The following is a 24,957-nucleotide window of genomic DNA, read 5'->3' as shown; positions in this document are numbered from 1 at the left end:
CAGTCTGACTCGTAGTGACCCCATGGACTGCAGCCTACTAGGCTCCTCCATTCATGGGAGTTTTCAGGCAAGAGTACCGGAGTGGGTTGCCATTGCCTTCTCTGGAGTAAAGAAGCAGAAACTTTCAAACTGGAAAGAAAAGTCCTAATGAGTAATCTGAACCTAACAGAAGATATATTTTCTTACGTTTATGAAACTCACTTGAGTAATCTGGCCCACAAAGAAAACCCTGAGTAATATTTTGAGTTCAGATTCAACAAGCTATATTCTCTGATCACAGTAAAAGCATAATTACAAATATAGAAAGGAAAGATAGCAAAACTGCTTAACCAGTTAGAAACTAAGAAACATTCCTCAATAGGTAGAATCAGAGTGAGAAATCAATTCTGAACTTGCACTTTTCAGACCACAGTTTATCAGATACAGCTGCATTAGAAAAGATTGTATAGTTTCAAATCCTTTACTACTATAATAGACTGGAAAACAAAATTAATAAAGTTAGGAATTCAAGAAAGAACAAAAGGAGCAAACATAAAAATGAAACACAAAACAAAAAAAGCGGCAATTAATAAAATGAAAGTTTACATAAATAAATATAAACATAGGGAGTATAATTAAAACTAAAATTTAATCTTATAATTATTTATATGGACTAGCTCCTGGAAAATATGATCAAGTTAAAGAAAGAAAAATACAATACTGGGAATAAAGAGATATGGCACCAGATAGGTAGGGCATTGGTGGTGGTGGTGGTTTAGTCGCTAAGTCATGCCCGACTCTTGTGATTCCATGGACTGCAACCTGCCAAGCTCCTCTGTCTATGGAATTCTCCAGGCAAGAAGACTGGAGTGGGTTGCCATTTCCTTCTCCAAGGTAGTGCATTAGATAACTGATACACTAGTTATGGTGGAATACGAGGTGTAAGTCTAGAGCAACATCCTGAAATATTAAGGTGAAATATCTGAGTCCATTCAGAAAAAAACAGTAGTGAAAATTACAACAACAACAAAATCTCTGAGGGTCTAGTGAATATAAAAAGAACAGGAAGAGTGGTTGAAGTCTCTCATTTGAGTCATACGAGTTCCCACAGGCAGCCTTACTGGACACACCTCCACTGGCCTGGCAGGGCCTTGCAAAGGCAGATATAGCAGAGGTCCCAATCCTCCTCTGGCAACCCTACAGGCATTAGGTAGACAGAGCCAGCTGGGAAGAGTAGACCCAGAGAAGGGTAGCGGGAACAGGAGAACAAGACAAGATCAGAGGTGGGGGGTGGGAGGGGGATGTGCATAGACCAGGACTGCACTGACAGGGGCCAAGGCTGACAGAAGGGCTGGGACCTCATGGTATGGTGAGGGGTGGGACAAGATGGGCAGGGGCAAGGGCCCGATTGCATTGAACCTTGAACTCTCCTCAGTGTCCCAACATGGACTCATCACCTTTTCCCTCCATTGCAACATTTTTCCAGCATCTCTGGCCTGGGGAATGCCAACAATTATACAGAAGTTGGTCAAAGTGCACTAATCAGGTGACAATGACAGACCTGATGGCCTGGGACGGGGGACTCAGGGTCACTGGTACCCACTTTGTAACCTCACCTCTCCCTTGACAGAAAAGGACAAACTGAGCTGAGTGTGCAGCACTTCTCAGCCAACTGCAAATGGGCCTGCCAGCCAAGTAAAGCTGCACTGTCCCCCACCACCACTGGAGGTTTGGAATTGGGTTTGTGGGCACAGAGACTGGGTTAGGGGCCACCAGGAGATATTAAAATGTCTTGCTAATCTCAAGTTTCTAAACAAAACTCAGGCCAGTGGGAGATGAGCACAGGGCAGATCCTTTGGCCCTGCTCAGATTCAGGAAAGAGAGAGGGGATAAGAGAAAGGACAGAAGTGGGGAAATTTTAAAGACCAGTCCACCTTAAGGAGGCGTAGAGATAGGATACTCAATGGGGAACAGAGAAGCACAGAGAAACTTTGAGATGCCCTGAGAAAGACATGGTTAGAGGAATAGGTGTGTGAGAAATTCGTAGTGTCTCCCTTGCACCAAGTATTGGGCATAGGACCTCAGTTGAGCAGAGCTCAGCTGTCTACCCTGAAGCGTCGGTCAGTGCTGAGTGGATCATGCTGGACTGCTTGGTGGAGCATCAGGGTCAGCAGCCCTGTCCGATTCATCGTGGCTTTGCACACCTTGTGCTCCTGCTCAACCAGCTCGTGCAACTGTGGAGGGTAAGTGTGAGAAGGGGCTTCTAGGATCCCATGCTGCCCCTCAGCCACACTCAGCCTTGTAACCTACCACACGAACATGCTCTAGGTCCGCCTCGGCATGCCTCAGCTTCTCCCAGCAATAGTGGAGTTTGCAAAGGCCTTTGGGGAGATGACAGAAATCATCAGTGACCTCAATGACATTGTGCACTAGTGGACAACCGCACACCTCATCATCTGGAACCTGTGGGCAGAAAGAATGATGATGAGGTATGGAGGGGGAGTGGCTATGGAGGGGATCAGGCAGGTAAAATGAGAGAAAGAGGGGATTGGAGGGCAGTCAGGCAGAAGGAGAGGGATGGGAAGTGAACTAGCAGGAAAGAAGAGAGGAATTCAGTGATTACTAGGTAAAGAAGAAGGCGGCAAAGAGGGTATGATCAAGCATGGAGGATGGAGGAAGAAGTTAAGCTGGGATGTAGGAAAGAGTGTGATCGGGTAGGATGGATGGAAGAATAGAAAGAGATCAAACAGGAAGGAGAGGAGGGATGGAGGGGAGGTCTGACAGGGAGAAGTAGATGAATGTGAGTGACAGTCGCCCAGTCATGTCCAACACTTTGCGATCCCACGGAATTTTCTAGGCCAGAATAGTGGAATAAGTAGCCTTTCCCTTCTCCAAGGGATCTTCCCAAACCAGGGATTGAACCCAGGTCTCTTGCATTGCGGGTGGATTCTTTACTAGCTGGACCACAGTAGATGAATGGAGGTTGGTAAAACATAAAGGAGGTGAGGAATGGGGTCAGGAGTGTGGAGGGATGAGGGCTGATCAAACAAAGAAGGAGGGATTTTGGAGATGAGAAGCAGGGAGAAGGTGACTGGGGAAGTGAGGCAGGAAGAATAAAAAAGAAATGAAGGGAAGTCAGAAATTCAAAAGAGAGGAACTGAGGGTTTCCTTTCAGGGATGGTTGGGGTGGAATGTCAGGCAGGGGCTGGGAGAAGAAAGCAGATGGGCAAGCAAGAAGACAGCAGGAACAGGGGATGGTTATACTGAGGAGCAGAGGAATGGAGGCTAGACAGGCAGAAGGAGAGAGACAGGCAGAAAGAGAAGTGTTGGGGGGTGTGGTCAGGCAAGGAGCTTATCAATAAACAGCAGCCACACAGAAAAGTGAGACTAGAAGATGACTGAGTAATAAGGTGGGGGAGTGTAGGGAAGGTCAGAAAGAGAGGAGGGGACCCACTGAGATTGGTCAGTAGGTATGAAAGCAGTCAGGCAGAGGGAAGAAGGAATAGGAGGCAATTCAAGCACGGAGAACCAGACAAAGGAGGTGGTCAGGTAGGGAGAAGGGGGGGTGGGACTGAAAGCTCATGAGATAGAGAAGAAAAAGTCTCACCTTGGGGTCCATTGAGTGCTCGGGGCGGGAGTTGCTTACAGTACCTCTTACTCTATGGGTTGTAAACATCACAGAAGAGCCTTGTGGCTCTGGGGAGAGATTGAAAGTGAGGTGCTAAAGATGAAGAGGAGGCTGGTTTCACCCTGAACTCAGGCCACACTTTCTCCAAATCCCACCCAAGTGGGCTTCTCTGGTGGTGCCTCATACAAACCCTGCCCCAAATTCACCCAGTTTTGCCTCTGAGCCCACCCACATCCTGCCCTTGATCTTGCCCACCCTGCCCCTGATCCTGTCCACATCATGCCTCTGAAGCTTCAGCTTCATCACCAGTCCTTCCAATGAATATTCAGGGATGAGTTCCTTTAGGATTCACTGGTCTGATCTCCTTGTAGACCAAGGGGCTCTCAAGAGTCTTCTGCAGTATGAATATTTACCAGAAAAGGCAAGCATAGATTAGCCTCCGGGCAAGTGATTGAAACTTGTGGTTCACCAGTTTCCACCTCCAGGATTCCCTCAATCAGTGGACTTTGAGACTTTTGCCTATTATTCCCTAGCTGAGGGTTTCATCCTGGGCTTTCCTGATGCCCTTGTTCCTGCAGGGTCTGCATTCTCAGGAGTCTCTTTCTCCAGTCTGGCTTTCAGTGTCTTGGCATAATGTAATAATGACATACAGTTTTCCCACTTAACTTGGCTCCCTTCACATGTTGTCCAGAGGAGGGGTTCTTCCCTTAAAAAGTAGTTGTAACCAATCTGATCACATGGACCACAGCCTTGTCTAACTCAATGAAACTAAGCCATGTCGTGTGTGGCCCCCAAGACAGGAGGGTCATGGTGCAGAGGCCTGACAGAATGTGGTCCACTGGAGAAGGGAATGGTGAACCACTTCAGTATTCTTACCTTGAGAACCCCATGAACAGTATGAAAAGGCAAAATAATAGGATACTGAAAGGGGAACTCCCTGGGTCGGTAGGTGCCCAATATGATACTGGAGATCAGTGGAGAAATAACTCCAGAAACAATGAAGGATGGAGCCAACGCAAAAACAATACCCAGTTGTGGATGTGACTGGTGATCGAAGCAAGGCCCGATGCTGTAAAGAGCAATATTGCATAGGAACCTGGAATGTCAGGTCCAAGAATCAAGGCAAGTTGGAAGTGGTCAAACAAGAGATGGCAAGAGTGAACGTCAACATTCTATGAATCAGCAAACTAAAATGGACTTGAATGGGTGAATTTAAATCAGATGACCATTATATCTACTACTGCGGGCAGGAATCCCTTAGAAGACATGGAGTAGCCATCATGGTCAACAAAAGAGTCCAAAATGCAGTACTTGGATGCAATCTCAAAAACGACAGAATGATCTCTGTTCGTTTCCAAGGCAAACCATTCAATATCACGATAATCCAAACCTATGCCCCAACCAGTAACACTGAAGAAGCTGAAGTTGAACAGTTCTATGAAGACCTACAAGACCTTTTAGAACTAACACCCCAGAAAGATGTCCTTTTCATTATAGGTCCTGGAATGCAAAAGTAGGAAGTCCAGAAACACCTGGAGTAAAAGGCAAATGTAGCCTTGGAGTATGGAATGAAGCAAGGCAAAGGCTAACAGAGTTTTGCCAAGAGAACCCACTGGTCATAACAAACACTCTCTTCCAACAACACAAGAGAAGACTCTACACATGGACATCACCAGCTGGTCAACACCGAAATCAGATTGATTATATTCTTTGCAGCCAAAGATGGAGAAGCTCTATACAGTCAGCAAAAACAAGACTGGGAGCTGACTGTGGCTCAGATCATAAACTCCTTATTGCCATATTCAGACTTAAATTGAAGAAAGTGGGGAAAACCACTAGACTATTCAGGTATGACCTAAATCAAATCCCTTATGGTAATATAGAGGAAGTGAGAAATAGATTTAAGGGACTAGATCCGATAGAGTGCCTGATGAACTATGGACAGAGGTTCGTGACGTTGTACAGGAGACAGGGATCAAGACCATCCCCATGGAAAAGAAATGCAAAAGAGCAAAATGGCTGTCTGGGGAGGCCTTACAAATAGCTGTGAAAAGAAGAGAAGTGAAAAGCAAAGGAGAAAAGGAAAGATGTAAGCATCTGAATGCAGAGTTCCAAACAATAGCAAGGAGAGATAAGAAAGCCTTCTTTAGTGATTAATGCAAACATAGAGGAAAACAACAGAATGGGAAAGACTAGAGATCTCGTCAAGAAAATTAGAGATACCAAGGGAACATTTCATGCAAAGATGGAGTTGATAAAGAACAGAAATCGTATGGACCTAACAGAAGCAGAAGATATTAAGAAGAGGTGGCAAGAATACACAGAAGAACTATTTAAAAAAGAGCTTCATGACCAAGATAATCACGATGGTGTGATCACTCACCTAGAGCCAGACATCCTGGAATGTGAAGTCAAGTGGGCCTTAGACAGCATCACTACGAACAAAGCTAGTGGAGGTGATGGATTCCAGCTGAGCTAATTCAAATCCTGAAAGATGATGCTGTGAAAGTGCTGCACTCGATATGCCAGCACATTTGGAAAACTCAGTAGTGGCCACAGGAATGGAAGAGGTCAGCTTTCATTCCAATCCCAAAGAAAGGCAATGCCAAAGAATGCTCGAACAACGCACAATTGCACTCATCTCACATACTAGTAAAGTAATGCTAAAAATTCTCCAAACCAGGCTTCAGCAATATGTGAACCATGAACTTCTGGATGTTCAAGATGGTTTAAGAAAAGGCAGAGGAACCAGAGATCAAATTGCCAACATCTGCTGGATCACTGAAAAAGCAAGAGAGTTCCAGAAAATCATCTATTTCTGCTTTATTGAATATGCCAAAGCCTTTGACTCTGTGGATCACAATAAACTGTGGAAAATTCTGAAAGATATGGGAATACCAGGCCACCTGATCTGCCTCTTGAGAAACCTACATGCAGGTCAAGAAGCAACAGTTAGAACTGGACATGGAACAACAGACTGGTTCCAAATAGGAAAAGGCGTATGTCAAGGCTGTATATTGTCACCCTGCACATTTAGCTTATATGCAGAGTACATCGTGAGAAACGCTGGGCTGGAAGAAGCATAAGCTGGAATCAAGATTGTCGGGAGAAGTATCAGTAACTTCAGATGTGGAAATTACACTACCCTTTTGGCAGAAATCAAAGAAAAACTAAAGAGACTCTTGATGAAAGTGGGAAAGGAGAGTGAAAAAGCTGCTTAAAATTCAACATTCGAAAAATGAAGATTATGGCATCTGGTCCTATCAGTTCATGGCAAATAGATGGAGAAACAATGAGAACAGTGAATGATTTTATTTTCTTAGGATCCAAAATCACTGAAGATGGTGACTGCAGCCACAAAATTCAAAGATGCTTGCTCCTTGGAAGAAAAGCTATGACAATCCAAGAGAACATATTAAATATCAGAGACATTACTTTGCCCACAAGGGTCCATCTAGTCAAAGCTATGGTTTTTCCAGGAGTCACGTATGGATGTGAGAGTTGGACCATAAAGAGAGCCGAAGGGCAGAGAATGAATGCTTTTGAACTTTGGTGTTGGAGAAGACTCTTGAGAGTCCCTTGAACTGCCAGGAGATCCAACTAGTCAATCCTAAAGGAAATGAATCCTGAACATTCATTGGAAGGACTGAAGCTGCAGCTGAAGCTCCAATACTTTGGCCACCTGATGTGAATAACTGACTCATTAGAAAAGACTCTGTTGCTGGGAAAGATTGAAGGCTGTAGGAGAAGGGGACAACAGAGGATGAGATGGTTGGATGGCATCACTGACTCAATGGACATGAGCTTGAGCAAGCCCCGGGAGTTGGTGATGGACAGGGAAGCCTGGCATGCTGCAACCCATGGGGTTATGAGCAGTCAGACAGGACTGAGGGACTGAACTGAGTTCCAGCTTAGAGCCAGGCCCTGAGGCTAAGCTCCCAGGGTGATAGGTCACCATCTTCTTTGGTGTTTATATTTCAAGGAGATGGCTCCTAGTCCCAAAGAAAATTACTCTGGGTTGTTTTGCTGACAGAAGGCTTATTTACCCTTATAAGATTTACATATGTATCCAAGGGGCAGAGGAAGGGTTTACAAATACCAGTTTTCTCCAGGAAATATTCTAAGAAAAGGGAAGGAGGAAAAGGTCTCTTTCTCTTATAGCAACAGAGAAGATTCCATGTTTTAAAAAAATGGCTGTGAGTTTTAAAAGGCTGTGAGTTTCCTAAGCCTGAGTTCCCACAGAGGTGTCGCAGATCATCCTTGACAAATGCCTGCATGTGCACTGAGTTGCCTTACAGGAAAGGACCCTGAGCATGGGCAACCTGCTGCCTAAGAGCAGCCTGGAAACCAGCCTTGGAGTCATTTGCTGTAAGCACAAACCTGAGAAATGCCAGGGGAAGAGCACTTGGGGCCTTGCTTTCCTGTCACACTCAGCAAGATGTGTAGGGGCACAAGAGACCCATAGAGGAGTGTCTTCAAGTCCAGTGGGACAGAAAAGAAGGCCTAGGCAGTGACACAGCACTCCCAGTGCCATCAGTCTGTGCTGTGTGTTCATTTATAGCCACAGAGTCTCGAATGGCCAGGGCCACTGGAGCGACACACATTCCATTGGCGGAAATCCACAGTGAGCCTACACCCCTGCTAGTTTTTCCACTGGCCATACTGGGCCATTATACTGATGCTTTACTGTCGTAATCTACCTGCCACATTTTAGTCTTAGTCAAGGCCGTGACTTCTCTTTGTCCAGAGGGAGTCTCTGCTGTTTCCCTTCAGACACCTGGGAGAGGATAGGGAGATGGGTTAGGGAGTGAATTGCACACTCTGCTGTTGTCTCTCTGCACGCAGCAGTCCCTCAGTCGGAGAATTCCCTTTGGTCTTTATCCAGCATTCCTAGAACAAGCACGCAAAACACTGTCCCAGGGAAGTATTAGGTCGTGGAAGCAACAATGACAGTTCTGTTGACCCTTGAACAATGTAGGGGTTAGGGGCACCAACACCCCTCTGAGTCCAGAATCCAAGTATAACTTTAGACTCTTCCAAAACTTAACTACTGATAGTCTATTGTTGACTGGCAGCCTTACGGTTAACATAAACAGTTGATTAACACATATTTTGTATGTTATATCCATTACCTGGGCAATAGTGGTAAAGAATCCGACTGCCAGGGTAGGAGACGAACAAGATACGTGGGTTTGATCCTTGGGTGGGGAAGATCCCCTGGAGGAGGAAATGGCAACCCACTCTAGTATTCTTGCCTGGGAAATCCCATGGACAGAGGAGCCTGGCAGGCTAAACTCCATGGGACCACAAAGAGTCAGACACAACTGACAACGCACACCCACTCATGCCTTATATACTGTATTCTTTAAAAAAAATAATTGTATTTGTTTTGTGTTGGGGGTGCTGTGCTAAGTCTTTGTTGCTGCATGGGGGTATTCTCTAGTTGCCATGTGCGGGGTCTACTCTCTAATGGCGAGCCACACCCTTCTCATTGTGGTGGCTTCTGTTGTTGTGGATCACAGCTTCTAGGGTGTGTGGGCTCAGTGTTGAAGCTCTGAGGCTCTAGAACACTGCCTCAATAGTTGTGGCACATGTGGGTTTATTTGTTCCGCAACACATGGGATATTCTCAGATCAGGGATGGATACAGTCATTCCAGAATTGCCAGGCAGATTCTTTACCACTGAGCCACCAGGGAAGCCCCTAAATACTGTATTCTTAAGGTAAGCCAGAGAAAAAAATGTTATTAAGAAAATTATTAAGGAGACACACCTAGGATGGCAGCAGGAGAGATGGTGAAATTTGCAGCCTGCCCCTCCGGGCTCTAGTCCTCGGTCCCCTGTCCCCTCAACCCTTCGGCGGCCAGTCCATGTCCTGGCAGAGGTCCAAATGGTAGACCTCTAAACCACCGTATACAACACAGTCCATGTTGACAAGCTTCAGATGCTTCAGAGGCTGCCTAGCAGCCAGAGCAGGAAGGAGCTGGACGAGCTGACGTGCTAGTTGGCCAGCGGGGGACAGGGGTGGGGGGTTAAGGTGGGGACACTGCATGTCATCACCTCCTATTGCAGCCACCTAGATGTGGTTGAATACCCAGTGGACCGGAGCGGCGCCAGCATGGATGCCGGCGGCTGCATACACTTCAATGACGAGAGCATCGAGGGCACACAGCTGCTGTGGGCTGCCTTGGCAGCTGATCACCTGGACGTGGTGCAGAGCCTGCTGTGCCAGGGGGTCTTGGTGAGCCACAAGAATCACAGCCAGAATGGCTTCACTCTTACACATGGTAGTGGACATAGGCCACAAACGAGGGCCACTTCTAGGTGGGCAGATTCCCTTCCCTCCAGGTGGTCAAGGTACACTCGACTGTGGGGCTGACCCAGACAGCCGGGACTTTGCTAACAACACGCCAGTGCACATTGCAAAGCAGAACAACTGCCTGGGGATCATGAATGCCCTGATAGAGGCGGGGGCCCACATGGATGCCATCAGATCTTTCAAGAAGACAGTCTACGAGCTGCTGCATGAGAAGCTGCTGGCCAAGAGCACCATTCAGCCCTTCAACTATGTGACCCAGTAGTGCACTGACTTGCACCCTGGACAAGAACAAGATCCCATACAAGGGTTTCACTCCCTAAGAGCTGGAAGCTTTCATCCAGCTGCACGGAAAAGTGTGGGAGAGGAAAACCCAGGATGGGCGGGGCCCACACCTGTCCCCGCCCTCTCTAGGGAACACTTGCGGTGGCTGGAAACCAGGGAAGAGCTCATGGGCCTCCGTGGCCCGCTCCCCTCATCAGGCAGAGGGGCCAAGAATCAATGAGCTCTTGGTGGTAGAAGCTTCCAGACCACGTGCTCAGAGAACTGACATTCTATAGGAGTCCACGCACTCATCCTCCACAAGAAGATGCTCAGCTTCCCACACATCCTGTCTGCCTGAGTTTCAGAGAATCTTGCCTCTGACCTGGGGCAGAGAGATTAAAACCATCGCCTTCCTCCCCTACTAGAAACACATGTAGAAGCTGAGAGTTGGGTTCAGCCTCTACCTCTGACGTATCAGAAAGGATAGACCCAGCCACCCAGGGCAGTGTTAGAACTGTGGCCCCTGAGAGGGCAAAGTAGGAGAATCCACCTTTCCAGCGCATTCTCACCTGCTCCTTCTGCCCTGCTGTGGGTCCAACTCTCTGCCCACAAGCCACCAGCCCCTTGGGTAGCTTTTGTGATTTGGTGTTCTGTTTATTTACCTGGGGGAGGGGAGTTAGTGCTCACCAGGTGGCTCTGTGGTAAAGAATCCACCTTCAATGCAAGAGACACAGGAGATGCCGGTTCGATCCCTGTGTCGGGAAGATCCCCTGGAGAAGGGGATGGCCACTCACTCCAGTATTCTTGCCTGGAGAATACCATGGAGAGAGGAGCTTGGTGGGCTATAGTCCATGGTGTCGCAAAGAGTTAGATGTGACTGTGCACGTTCAGGCATGGGCAGCTTACAGCTGTGGTGCAAGAGGTTTTGCTGCCATACACTTAAAAAAAAAAGATTTTGGTGTCAGGCTCCCTAAGTTCATTTCACACAAGGGTTTTATCTTGCCTGAGACAGCCATGGCCAGCTAGAGTGAGCTATATTTTGTGACAAGTTCATGAAGGTCCCCCAAACGAGGGTGACCATACATTTCTGAACACTTCACTCACTTGCCTTTTACTTGGGCTGCCCTACTTCCCATTCTCACTAGAAAGAGAAGTCGTTTTCCAAAGGAGGACCAGGCCAAATACCAAAGCAGCTGGGCTTGCCAGCCACTTCTGACTCAACAAGAGCTATTAATAGTTTGGTTGCTTTGGAGTTTGATTTTCACAATTTCTGAGTTCAAACTGCAGGTCACCTCTGCCTCACAAATCACACAAGTGGGCACAGGTGTGTGGCGAACAACCCAAGTGTCTGTAGCCGGTTTTTAGATGCTTGGAAACCAGGATCCAGGTGACCCTGAGATAATTCCAAGTATTGACACACCATTAACCCACTGAGCCAGATAGATAAGATGGTGGATGTCTGGAACAGGTTGTCGAATACAGTGGTACAAAATCTTGGTCTCCCATCACTGGGGGTGGGGAGGGCGATCAAGTGCTCCTTCTAGAGAACCTGCCCCTGAGAGACTGTCAGGGGTGGGGGGTATCCTCCATGTGCCCTGGCCGCCAGCAGGAGAGTGGTTTTGGCCTGTTGGGAAAGCAGTGAGGAACAGAAAGGGACTGGAGCCGCCACCCCTACAGCTCAGGAAAGAGGCCATTCCCACCCTGCACCCCTCCTGCAGGCTTATCTCAGGGCAGATACCCAGAAGACTCCAGAAGCCACAGTGGATGCCTAGATGTTCTGTCCCTCCAAGGGAACTAAGTCTCGTTTAGATTTGCAGTGTTAGCACAGTCTTTATTTACAAGACCAGGTGTTGCCTTCTGTCAAGGCAGGGAACACCATCACTGTCCCTCCAGAAGCCTGAAATAAAGAAACAAGGCAGTGTCCCCCCAAAAAAATCCATGAGGAAGAGAAAATACATTCACAGTACTGACCTATATTTATTGATAGTGTAAGCTTATGTCATCTGTTTACAAGAGGAATTATCTCTGTCAGTACCTTTATCCACATTGTTTTATATGATACAAAACACTATAGATGTTTCACATTTTATCAACACTAGATATCAAAAATGAAAAGAGGAGAACAAGATAGCAGAGGAGTGGGTGGGCATGGAGTACATCTCTCTCCATGGATACATCAGGAATACACCTTCAGACACAGTAGTGCATGCAGAACACCAGCTGAGAGCGGACAGGAGGACCTGACCAGCAGAAAAGAATATATAGACCCACGCAAAACTCAGTAGGATGAAGGAACTAGGGGGAGAAACAGAAGTGTTAGTAGGACTGGACCTGCCCTCAGCGGGTGGGGGAACTTAAGCAGGGGTCCAATCCCCACATTGGGGCAACTGTTTGAGTCAGAGGAGACTTTTAAGGCTGAGAGTGAACCAGCTGATCTGTGGCAGCCTAAATGGAAGGAGAATTATACAGTCCTTGCCAGAGCCATACATATCCTGGACAGGGACGCAGGTCCCCTGGAAGGTGCTCGGCCGGGAGCTGGAGTTTAGGGATTGTGGAGCAATCCAAGGGTGAGGGCTGCTGTTGACCACAGAGAGAGTGATCGAGGGAGGAGATTGTGGTGGGAAATGCCTGTGGAGGAAAGCCGGGCAGCCTTGGAAGCAAGGCAGTACTGCTGAGTCACGCATAGGGAGTAGAGCCACCACCATAGCCTCTCTCTCCCCACTTGCCAGCACCAGCAGCTGAACAATAGAGAGGCTGGCCCACCAAACACCTGACGCACTGAACTACAGAGTAGGACCCCACCCAGAGTGCCCCTTTAAGTGCCTGATGCACCGATCTACAGAGTCGGACCCCCAGCCAGGGGGACCCCTCTATGTGCCTGACGTGCCAAACAACAGAGAAGGGCCCCAGGCAAGGAATCCCTCTAAGTGCCTGAACCAGCGGAGCTACAGAGAAAGACTAGCCAAAGAAGCCTTCTGGTCACCAGCTACAAGAGGCTCGAAAAAAGACTGATAGGGCCATAACTCCTGGGGGCAGAGGCAGTCCGTGTCCCTCCACACTTTGCACCGCCAGGGTCCCCGCAAGCCAAGCAGCTGTGCCACCTTCACGCTCAACGCTCACGAAGGCAGAACTGCTACAGGCAGAAAAGAAATCTTGCATCTATGCATGCAAGGTTGCTTCAGTTATGTCCAACTCTTTGCAGCGCTGTAGACTGTGGCCTGCCAGGATTCTCTGTCAGCGGGTTCTCCAGGCAAGAATGCTGGAGTGTATTGGACAATACTGGTTTCCATACCCTTCTAGAGCACTGTATTTCCTGCTGCCCTAGCTGCCAACTCCCCTGAGTACCTGGTGCTGATAGAAACACCTGTGACTCAAGCAGCTGCACCACCTCCACACCTGGCCCTCACAGGGGCAAACCCAAATCCTCTAGGGCAGCCTCAGGAGCAATTCGCAGTGGACAACCCACATGCAGAGGTGGAAATAAAACCACAGTTGAAACCCAGGGGCAGTGTGGCTAAGGAAGAAGACTCAAAGCCTTCCCGCCAACTGTACAAGCTGCAGATTAAATCCACATGATCAACCAGGCAGACTCTGTGTCTATCAAATATATAAAATGACGTTGAGAGCTCCCACAAAAGAAAACACACTAGTTCTAATAGCTGTGGACACTGGAGACAAGAACACACAGGAGTAGAGCCAGACTAGAATCTGAGCTGCCCCCACAGCAGGTCCAGAGATCAGCACAGAGTGGGAGGGCATCCTAGGGAGGTGAGGTGAACTGTGACTCCCAGCAAGGGAAAGGACTCTGACAGCAGTGACTCAAGAAAAGCATCTATTATTCTTATGTTTTGTCTTGGTCTATATATCCTTTTGGATTTTTTTTCTTTTTTTGTTTTCCTCCCCCCACCCCACCCATTGCAGTTGTCAATTTTATTGGCACTATGAAACCTAATTAAGCCTTTGAGCTTCTTTCCCCCCACTCAATCACAATTTAATTGTTGTTATAAACCTCTGCCTCTATGTCAGGCTTTTGCCGTTCTATGGAGTTTTCCATTTTTTCCCTTTCTTTTCTCTCTTTTTAATTTTAATTTTTAAACCTATTATTATTTTCTCTACATTTATTCCCTTGTTTGCTTTTCCTACTCATTTTTCTCCTTGCAGTTAATCTTTAATGCATATAAATTTCTTTATCTACTTCTATTTAACCTTGCATATCTATTCTTCCTTTCTTTTCTTTCATTCCTTTCCTCACAACATATTTCTTAGTTTTCTTTTCATTGATTTATTCCCCACTTGGCATCTTGCTTTTGTTTTCTGGTTTGTGCTTTAGATAGCTCTAGTCTTAACTGGTAAATATGATATTTGATTTCCTTTGTTCACTGGGTCAGTCTACTGTACTTTATTTTAGTTGGACTGTTTTGACTTTGCTTATGGGTGTATATGTACATGTGTATATTCCATTATTTTAATTATTATTTGCCTGATTTGTCTGGGGTTCATCTTTGGTTTCTCATTTTTGGGTATTTGTTTAATCTTAGTTCCTGACCAGAGATCAAGCCTTTGCAGTGGGAGCACTGACTCCAAGACCCTCGACTACCAGAGAACTAACCCTAGGGAGTATCAAATAGTGAGAACTCACACAAAGGAGACCACTTGAATACAAGACCCGGCATCACCCAACACCAGTAGCACCCTGTGCAGGACGCCTCATCTAAGCAACAAACAAAATAAAAATACAAACCCAATTATCAGCAGACAGGATTATCACCTCACTCAGCCTTGCCCATCAGAGGAAAGAAACAAACAAACAAAAAAACTCAGCACAAATCTCACCATATACAAAACTTATACAAACCACTGGACCAACCTTAGGAGGGCAGAAACCAAAAGGGAGAAAGAATTCAAACTTGAAGCCTGGGAAAAGGGGACCTCAAACACAATAGTTTACATATATATATACATATATAATGAAAAGGCAGAGAAATACTACACAAATGAAGGAACAAATTAGAAGTGCAGGAATCCAAAGAAGAAACACAAGCTGGAATCAAGATTGCTGGGAGAAATATCAATAACCTCAGATATGCAGATGACACCACCTTTATGGCAGAAAGTGAACAGGAACTAAAGAGCCTCTTGATGAAAGTGAAAGAGGAGAGTGAAAAAGTTGGCTTAAAGCTCAACATTCAGAAAACAAAGATCATGGCATCTGGTCCCATCACTTCATGGGAAATAGATGGGGAAACAGTGGAAACAGTGTCAGACTTTATTTTTTGGGCTCCAAAATCACTGCAGATGGTGATTGCAGCCATGAAATTAAAAGACGCTTACTCCTTGGAAGAAAAGTTATGACCAACTTAGATAGTATATTCAAAAGCAAAGACATTACTTTGCTGACTAAGGTCCGTCTAGTCAAGGCTATGGATTTTCCTGTGGTCATGTATGGATGTGAGAGTTGGACTGTGAAGAAAGCTGAGCACCGAAGAATTGATGCTTTTGAACTGTGGTGTTGGAGAAGACTCTTGAGAGCCCCTTGGACTGCAAGGAGATCCAACCAGTCCATTCTGAAAGAGATCAGCCCTGGGTTTTCTTTGGAAGGAATGATGCTAAAGCTGAAACTCCAGTACTTTGGCCACCTCATGGGAAGAGTTGACTCATTGGAAAAGACTCTAATGCTGGGAGGTTCTCGGGGCAGGAGGAGAAGGGGATGACAGAGAATGAGATGGCTGGATGGCATCACTGACTTGATGGACATGAGTCTGAGTGAACTCCGGGAGTTGGTGATTTACAGGGAGGCCTGGCATGCTGCGATTCATGGGGTCGCAAAGAGTTGGACACGACTGAGCAACTGAACTGAACTGAACTGAAGAGGAAATAGGCAAACTAACTGAAAAATAATTCAGAATCAAGATAGTAAGATAATCACAAACCTTGAAAACAAAATAGAGAAAATTCAAGGATCAATTCACAAAAACCTAGAAGAATTAGAGAATAAACATACAAACAACACAATTACTGAAATTAAAAATACTCTGGAAAGAATCAATAGCAGAATATCTGAAGCAGAAGAACAAATCAGTGAGCTGGGAGAGAAAATGGTGGAAATAACTTCTGAAGAGCAGAATAAAGCAAACAGAAAGAAAAGAACTGAGGACAGTCTCAGAGACCTCTGGGACCATATCAAATGTGCCAACATTCAAATTATAAGGGTCCCAGAAGAAGAAGAAGAGAGAAAGAAAGGGTATGAGAAAATTTTTGAAGAGATTATAGTTCAAAATTTCCCCAATATGGAAAAGGAATAATCAAGTCCAAGAGGCACAGAGTCCCATATAGGATAAACTCAAGGAGAAACAGGCCAAGACATGTACTAATCAAACTAACAAAGACTAAACACAAAGAAAGAATATTAAAAGCAGCAAGGGAGAAGCAACAAATAACATACAAGGGAAACCCCATACTTTTAACAGCTGATCTTTCAGCAGAAACTCTGCAGGCCAGAAGGGAATGGCAGGATATATTTAAAGTATTGAAAGGGAAATCTACAACCAAGATTACTGTACCCAGCAAGGATCTCATTCAAAATTGATGAATAAATCAAAAGTTTTTCAGACAAGCAAAAGTTAAGAGAATTCAGTGCAATCAAACCAGCTTTACAAACAATGTTAAAGGGACTTATATAGTCAAGAAATACAGAGAAGTAAAAAAAAATCTACAAAAATCAACCCCAATCAAGAAAATGGCAATAGGAAATATATATCAATAATTACTTTAAATGTAAATGGATTAAATGCTGTAACCAAAAGACACAGACTGGTTGAATAGATACAAAAACAAGACCCATATATATGCTGTCTACAAGAAACCCACTTCAGACCTCAAGACACATATACACTGAAAGTGAGAGGATGGAAAAATATATTCTCTGCAAATGGGAAGCAAAAGAAAGCTGGAGTATCAATACTCATATCAGACAAAATTGACCTTAAAATAAAGAAGGTTATAAGAGATAAGGAAGGATTCTACATAATGATCAAGGGATCAACCTAAGAAGACATAACAATTGTAAATATCTATGCACCCAACACAGGAGCACCTCAATACATAAGACAAATAGTAACAGACATAAAGGGAGAAATTGACAGTAACACAATAATAGTAGGAGACTTTACCCACTCACACCAATGGACAGATCATCAAAACAGAAAATTAATAAGGAAACACAAGTCTTAAATGATACACTGGATGAGATGGATCTCATTGATATCTTCAGGACATTCCATCCAAATGCAGAGGAATATACCTTCTTCTCAAGGGCACATGGAAGATTCTCCAGGATAGACCACATCTTGGGTCACAAATCAAACCTCAGTAAATTTAAGAAAATTGAAATCATATCAAGCATCTTCTCTGACCACAATGCTATGAGACTAGATATCAATTACAATAATAAAAAAACTGTAAGAAACGCAAACACATTAAACAACACGTTTTTGAATAACCAACAGGTTACTGAAGAAATCGAAAGGGAAATTTAAAAATTCCTAGAAACAAATGACAATGAAAACACGACAACTCAAAACCTATGGGATGCAGCAAAAGCAGTTCTAAGAGGGAAGTTTATAGCAATACAATCCTGCCTCGAGAAACAAGAAAAACACCAAATAGACAGCCTAACTACACCTAAAGCAACTGGGAAAAGGAAAAAAAAAACACACCAAAATTAGTAGAAAGAAAGAAACCGTAAAGATCAGAGCAGAAATAAATGAAAAAGAAATGAAAGAAACAATAGTAAAGATTAATAAAATGAAAAGCTGGTTCTTTGAGAAGATAAACAAAGTTGACAAACCTTTGGCCAGACTCATCAAGGAAAAGGGAGAGAAGAATCAAATCAACAAAATTAGAAATGAAAAACGAGAGATTGCAACAGACAATGCAGAAATACAAAGGATAATAAGAGACTGTTGTGAAGAACTAATGGCAATAAAATGGGTAACCTGGAAGAAATGGACAGATTGAATTTTCCAAGTTCCAAGTTCCAACTTCCAAAAGTTTAATCTTCCAAGACTGAACCAAGAAATATAAATTATAAGCAACCAAATTACAAGCAGTGAAACTGAAGCTGTGATCAAAATCTCCCAAAAAACAGAAGCCCAGGACCAGATGGCTTCACAGGAGAATTCTATCAAGCATTCAGAAAAGAAGTAATGCCTATCTTAAAACGCTTTCAAGTTCAATGCATGATACAGGATGCTCGGGGCTGGTGCACTGGGATGACCCAGAGGGATGGTATGGGGAGGGAGGTGGGAGGGGGGTTCAGGATGGGGAACATGTGTATACTCGTGGCGGATTCATGTTGATGTATGGCAAAACCAATACAATATTGTAAAGTAATTAGCCTCCAATTAAAATAAATAAATTTGTTGAATAAATAAATAAGAAAAAAGAAAGCTATAGGCCAATATCACTGATGAACATAGATGCAAAAGTCCTCAACAAAATTTTAGGAAATATGATTCAGCAACACAAAAAGCTCATGACCAAGTTGGGTTTATTCCAGGGATGCAAGGATTCTTCAATATATGCAAAATCAATCAATGTGATACACCATATTAACAAATTGAAAGATAAAAACCATATGCTGATCTCAATAGATGCAGAAAAATCCTTTGAGAAAATTCAGCACCCATTTATGATTCAGTTCAGTTCAATTCAGTCACTCAGTCGTGTCTGACTCTTTGTAACCCCTTGAATCCCAGCACGCCAGGCCTCCCTGTCCATCACCAACTCCCGGAGTTTACCCAAACTCATGTCCATTGAGTCAGTAATGCCATCCAGTCATCGCATCCTCTGTCTTCCCCTTCTCCTGCCCCCAATCCCTTCTAGCATCAGGGTCTTTTCCAGTGAGTCAACTCTTTGCATGAGGTGGCCAAAGTATTGGAGTTTCAGCTTCAGCATTAGTCCTTCCAATGAACACCCAGGACTGATCTCCTTTAGGATGGACTGGTTGGATCTCCTTGCAGTCCAAGGGACTCTCAAGAGTCTTCAACACCACAGTTCAAAAGCATCAATTATTCAGCACTCAGCTTTCTTTATGGTCCAACTCTCACATCCATACATGACCACTCAAAAACCATAGCCTTGACTAGACGAACTTTTGTTGGCAAAGTAATGTCTCTGCTTTTTAATATGTTGTCTAGGTTGGTCATAACTTTCCTTTCAAGGAGTAAGCGTCTTTTAATTTCATGGCTGCAATCACCATCTGCAGTGATTTTGGAGCCCCCCAAAATAAAGTCTGACACTGTTTCCCCATCTATCTGCTATGAAGAGATGGGACAGGATGCCATGATCTTAGTTTTCTGAATGTTGAGCTTTAAGCCAACTTTTTCACTCTCCTCTTTCACTTTCATCAAGAGGCTTATTAGTTCCTCTTCACTTTCTGCCATAAGGGTGGTGTCATCTGCATATCTGAAGTTATTGATATTTCTCCTGGCAATCTTGATTCCAGCTTGTGCTTCTTCCAGCCCAGCATTTCTCATGATGTACTCTGCATAGAAGTTAAATAAGCAGGATGACAATATACAGCCTTGATGGACTTCTTTTCCTATTTGGAACCAGTCTGTTGTTCCATGTCCAGTTCTAACTGTTGCTTCCTGACCTGCATACAGGTTTCTCAAGAGGCAGGTCAGGTGGTCTGGTATTCCCATCTCTTGAAGAATTTTCCACAGTTTATTGTGATCCACACGGTCAAAGGCTTTGGCATAGTCAATAAGGCAGAAATAGATGATTTTCTGGAACTTTCTTGCTTTTTCCATGATCCAGCGGATGTTTGCAATTTGATCTCTGGTTCCTCTGCCTTTTCTAAAACCAGCTTGAACATCTGCAAGTTCACGGTTCATGTATTGCTGAAGCCTGGCTTGGAGAATTTTAAGCATTACTTTACTAGTGTGTGAGATGAGTGCAATTGTGCGATAGTTCAAGCATTCTTTGGCATTGCCTTTCTTTGGGATTGGAATGAAAACTGACCTTTTCCAGTCCTGTGGCCACTGCTGAGTTTTCCAAATGTGCTGGCATATTGAGTGCAGCACTTTCACAGCATCATCTTTCAGGATTTGAAATAGCTCAACTGGAATTCCAACACCTCCACTAGCTTTGTTCGTAGTGATGCTTCCTAAGGCCCACTTGACTTCACATTCCAGGATGTCTGGCTCTAGGTAAGTGATCACACCATCGTGATTATCCAGGTCGTGAAGATCTTTTTTGTATAGTTCTTCCATGTATTCTTGCCACCTCTTCTTAATATCTTCTGCTTCTGTTAGGTCCATACCATTTCTGTCCTTTAATGAGCCTATCTTTGCATGAAATATTCCCTTGGTATCTCTAATTTTTTGAAGAGATCTCTAGTCTTTCCCATTGTGTTGTTTTCCTCTATTTCTTTGCATTGATTGCTGAGGAAGGCTTTCTTATCTCTCCTTGCTATTCTTTGGAACTCTGCATTCAAATGGGTATATCTTTCCTTTTCTCCTTTGCTTTTTGCTTCCCATCTTTTAACAGCTATTTTTAAGGCCTCCTCAGACAGCCATTTTGCTTTTTTGCATTTCTTTTTCTTGGGGATTGCTGGCGACGGAATGAAACACCAACACTGCAGAGTGGTTTGAACCTTTATATTTTAACACTTACTTCTTACAGCTGCTTTATTTTATATCCCTTGCACAACAACCTACAGGGCAAGTTGCCAAGCACTATGATTCAGAGACTATACAGTGCGCAGGCACAGGGCAAGATAACCTTTACCTTAACTTATTTACTGCAGCTAAGACTTTCTTTTGGGGAACTTCCTTATCAACTTAGAATCCGTTTTGTCCCTGGATCTGTTCCTTTTGAGGAATCAGAGAAACATCCTGTGTGCAAGAAATGTTCTTTTCCCACGGGAAAAAACAGAGGATTCTTAGCTGAACATCTCGTTTGCAAGAATGTTCAGCCCTGGTTGAGAGTCTCGTTTGCAAGCACTTCTCAACCTTCCTTATACCTTGTTCCCTACATCTCCCCCTTTCTTTTCTTGCAGATGCTGAATAAGCACTTGAGTACGCAAAGCTTCTTCTCTCGTTTTCCTTTTCGCCAGCGCCGGTAGACTATGAAAGCAATAAAACATAAAGCAACAATTAACAAAGTATCCACAAAGGATGTTGTTAACAATGTAGATACATGCCCTAAAGGATTAAGGTTATCTAATCCTTCTTGAAGACTCTTCAGTATATCAGAACCAAGAATATCAGGCAGCGTCTTACTAAAAGTTGACAATATAGTTTGTTTCAATTTCATAATTTCAGCAGTTAAATTCTCGTGTCCCACTAAAGACCTTTTCACCTTTTCCTAACCCTCACTCATATTAAAGGGAACAGGGGTTACACATAGGTGAGATGAGTTCCAATCACATTTTAACACACTCTTTGTAGCTGACACAGTCACTTGATCTCCTAACCAGGAAACAGTGTGTTGTAAATTCAATACATCAGTAGCCAATTGAGCGTCCAAATCATGCTGGTGTTGCCACAGTAAATGAGCATCCTTATGCCACTCCCTGACAAAATCAGCAGTCTGTATGCCCTGATGCAAAGCAAGACCTGCTACAGTTGCTGTTGCTGTTACTGAAGCCACGGCGATAATTGATGGGATGACAATGCCAAACATTCTTCGAGATCGATGGAGAAGAGTTTGTACAGCATTCACAAGATGAGTGACAGCAAAAGAGTCCGACCAAGGCCGAGTAAGATTAAGAGGCAACCGAAGTTCAGTCCGTGCTTTCACAATGACCAAAGAGTAATTACTGGAATGGATCATCTTGTGTTCAACATTTTCCCACCAGGAACGATTTATACATTGAGTCAAGTTACAATCAGAACATGATATAACTCCCAAAATTTCATTCCAAATCCATTGCCCATACAGTAAAGAATAAGGAAATTCTATACATGCTAGAGCAGAGTAAGATTTATTAATATGCAAATGAACTTGAAATGGCCCTTTAGGATCATTAATATTCAAAGTAAAATTTTTCCGTCCATATAGCAAGGTTACGTGACACTGCCCATGATTATACACTGGAATAGTAAAAGCAAATTTATTTCTATTTTTTATTTGCAAAGGAATATTAAAAAAACAATCCTTCAAATCTAAAACCATCAAAGACCAATTCTGTGGAATCAAAGCAGGAGAAGGGAGACCTAATTGCAAAGCTCCCATAGGTTCTATACATTTGTTAACTTCCCTTAAGTCAGTCAACATTCTCCATTTACCAGATTTTTTCTTAATGACAAAAACAGGAGAATTCCAAGGAGACGTGGAAGGTTCGATATGGCCAGATTGAAGCTGTTCTTCTACTAATTGCTTTAATGCCTCGAGCTTCACTTTTGGAAGCGGCCACTGCTCAACCCATTTAGGGACATCAGTTAACCATTTCAATGGGAGAGCTCGAGGAATCTGAGCAGTGGCTACAAGTTTTCCGATGAGATGGTGAGCATTGTTCCTAAAGAAAATAAAAGATCCCTTCCCCAGATATTAATAGGTATATTAACAATGTAAAAAGAAATAAATACTTTCTTTCCATTAGACAATTGGCATGACAAAGGTTGAGCGCTTCTCCACACATCTGCTATTGATCCTAAGCCTGTTAAAACAAGAGGAATTTTTTCTTTTTTCCAGTCATTAGGCCACTGCTGGAGAGAAATAACCGAAACATCTGCTCCTGTATCCACTAATCCTTCAAACTGTTTACCTTCAATAATCAGTGACATTAAAGGACGAGAGTCATTAATAAGCATTTCCCAAAATATACTTTTTCCCGTACTTCCAAAACCATTGACTCTCTCTCCCTACCTCAGCCTTGTCGGCAGCTACTGGAAATAGGGATGCGTAAGGTGGTGCAGAAGGGTTAACAGCCTTGGAAGTTCGTTTTTTATTTAATAAAACCTTTCAAAAGGCAGTAGTCATTGCCTCTACAGAATCTGAATCCTCCCCAGAGCTCACATCTCTATCTGTCTCGGTGGATGAATCTTTACTATCATCCAGAGGCTTGGGCGGAGGTGAAGCCCCCTTCTCAAGATAACAAGAGGCGGCCTCACTGTAGCAGCCATTAATTTTAAAGCCTGCGTTACAGCGCTACATAGAGTCCACAGCCTTAGAGGAATCACATTGCCTTTTTGATGCTGCCTTCTTAACTCCTTCTACACCACTTTCCATTCCTTTAAATTCAGCTGTACTTCTGTTTGATATTGAATCCAATAGCAATGCTGCTCTATAAGACAGAACAACTCACTCAAACGGCGAGTAGACGTTTTAATTCCTATAGAATGCAGGAGCCCCTTAACCAGCTCCATATATTGTGACTTTAAAGAGGGGAATTCCCCATAATTTTTTCTTTTTCTCGAAAGTCCCCCTTTCAGCGTTTCGCCCCGGGGTGCTTACCCTTTCGGTTCCATCGTGCCCCGCGCTGGGTGCCAGATGCTGGCGACGGAATGAAACAACACTGCAGAGTGGTTTGAATCTTTATATTTTAACACTTGCTTCTTACAGCTGCTTTATTTTCTATCCCTTGCACAACAACCTACAGGGCAAGTTGCCAAGCACTATGATTCAGAGACTATACAGTGTGCAGGCGCAGGGCAAGATAACCTTTACCTTGACTTATTTACTGCAGCTAAGACTTTGTTTTGGGGAACTTCCTTATCAACTTAGAATCCGTTTTGTCCCTGGATCTGTTCCTTTTGAGGAATCAGACAAACATCCTTGCGTGCAAGAAATGTTCTTTCCCCACAGGAACAAACAGAGGATCCTCGTTTGCAAGAATGTTCAGCCCTGGTTGAAAGTCTCGTTTGCAAGCACTTCTCAACCTTCCTTATACCTTGTTCCCTACAGGGATGGTATTGATTCCGGTCTCCTGTACAATGTCACGAACCTCCATCCATAGTTCATCAGGCACCCTATCTATCAGATCTAGTCCCTTCAATCTATTTCTCACTTCCACTGTATAGTCATAAGGGATTTAATTTAGGTCATACCTGAATGGTTAAGTGGTTTTCTCCACTGTCTTCAATTTCAGTCTGAATTTGGCAATAAGGAGTTCATGATCCAAGCCACAGTCAGCTCCCGGTCTTGTTTTTGCTGACTGTATAGAGCTTCTCCATCTTTGGCTGCAAAGAATATAATCAATCTAATTTCAGTGTTGACCATCTGGTGATGTCCATGTGTGGAATATTACTCAGCCATAAAACGGAATGCCTTTGAGTCAGTTCTAACGAGGTGGACGAACCTAGAACCTGTTATACAGAGTGAAATGAGTCAGAAAGAGAAAGATAAATATCATATTCTAATGCATATATATGGAATCTAGAGAAACGGTACTGAAGAGTTTACTTACAGGGCAGCGATGGAGAAACAGACATAGAGAATAGACTTGTGGACTTGGGTAGAGGGGAGGAGAGGGTGAGATGTATGGAAAGAGTAACATGGAAAGTTAAATTACCATATGTAAAATAGATAGCCAATGGGAATTTGCTGTATGGCTAAGAAACTCAAATCGAGGCTCTGTATGAACCTAGAGGGGTGGGATGGAGAGGAGAAGGGAGGGAAGTTCAAAAGAGAGGGGATATATGTATACCTATGGCTGATTCAGGTTGAGGTTTGACAGAAAACAACAAAACTCTGTAATGCAATTATCCTTCAATTAAAAAAATGAAAAAAATAATGTGAAAAAGAAATTCGTATTTATTTACAGTT

At 43.9% G+C, this 24,957-nt stretch overlaps 1 protein-coding gene and 1 pseudogene across 1 annotated transcript in view; both read left to right on the top strand.

The window, feature by feature from the left end:
• ZNF81 (zinc finger protein 81) overlaps positions 1–24,957 on the top strand; it is a 746,478-nt gene that overhangs the window by 468,082 nt on the left and 253,439 nt on the right. The window lies entirely within an intron of this gene.
• Positions 7,921–24,957, top strand: part of LOC114111601 (protein fem-1 homolog A-like) — a 40,176-nt pseudogene continuing 23,139 nt past the window's right edge.

Source organism: Ovis aries, chromosome X, assembly GCF_016772045.2.
Source record: "Ovis aries strain OAR_USU_Benz2616 breed Rambouillet chromosome X, ARS-UI_Ramb_v3.0, whole genome shotgun sequence".
Classification (NCBI taxonomy): domain Eukaryota; kingdom Metazoa; phylum Chordata; class Mammalia; order Artiodactyla; family Bovidae; genus Ovis; species Ovis aries.
Note: the sequence above shows the minus strand (reverse complement) of the source record. Positions and strands in the feature narration are given on the sequence as shown.